Source organism: Ahaetulla prasina, chromosome 8, assembly GCF_028640845.1.
Source record: "Ahaetulla prasina isolate Xishuangbanna chromosome 8, ASM2864084v1, whole genome shotgun sequence".
NCBI lineage: Eukaryota > Metazoa > Chordata > Lepidosauria > Squamata > Colubridae > Ahaetulla > Ahaetulla prasina.
The window spans coordinates 94,099,615-94,100,522 of NC_080546.1; positions in this window are offsets into that span (position 1 = coordinate 94,099,615).

Sequence of the window (908 nt, forward strand, 5' to 3'; positions counted from 1 at the left end):
ATGACCTGTGGTTCAGGGGTGAAATGCTACCAGTTCGCTCCAGTTCGGGAGAACTGGTAGTGATAAAAACTACCGGTTTGGGCGAACCAGTAGTGGGAAATAAGCTACCGGTTTGCATGAACCGGTAGTTTAAAAAAGATACCAGTTTGGGCCAACCGCTACCTGTTCAATTGAACCGGTAGTTTAAAAAGCTACTGGTTCGGTCGAACTAGTAGTTTAAAAAATCTACAATCCGACGATCAGCTGTGCTGCGCCGTTTAGTTTTGCTAGAAAGCAAATCCCGGCACAGCTGATCATTGGATCGTAGCTTTTTTTAACTACCCGTTCAACTGAACCGGTACTTTTTAAACGTGCAGCGTGCGTTTGGTGCACACTGCCCATGCGCACGCAGCATACGCTTGGCGCGCATTAGCGAACTGGTAGCAAACCGGTTCAGATTTCACCACTGTTGTGGTTATAACAATAAACGTAACTAACCAACTTGCTCTATGGCCCAAATTGTCATCCGAAAAGTCACACTGCAGACACAGCCCAGGCTCTAGCATGAAGGGTCCTTGTTGCCTTCTGAGCCGAGTGGTTTTCTTGCAGACATTTCACAACCCAGCCAGGCATCATCATCAGTGCTAGTCACCTAGTTTGGGTCATAAAACGTCTGCAAGAAAACAACACTTTCCAGGACTTGCAATTTAGCTCCACAGACTGACTTGGTCCAAAAATGTTCTGAGAAATGAACTTTTTTTAGTAAAAGGGAGCATCCATCCATTCCCATTCATCAGGCTGACATGTTAATGCGCAAATGAATATCCATTATTAAGAAGATAACTCAGCTAACCAACCCCGAAGTCTGGTCAATGTTTTGGCTGTGCTGTTCCTTTTGTGCTAGGAATAAGGAAGCTGCCACACTCACG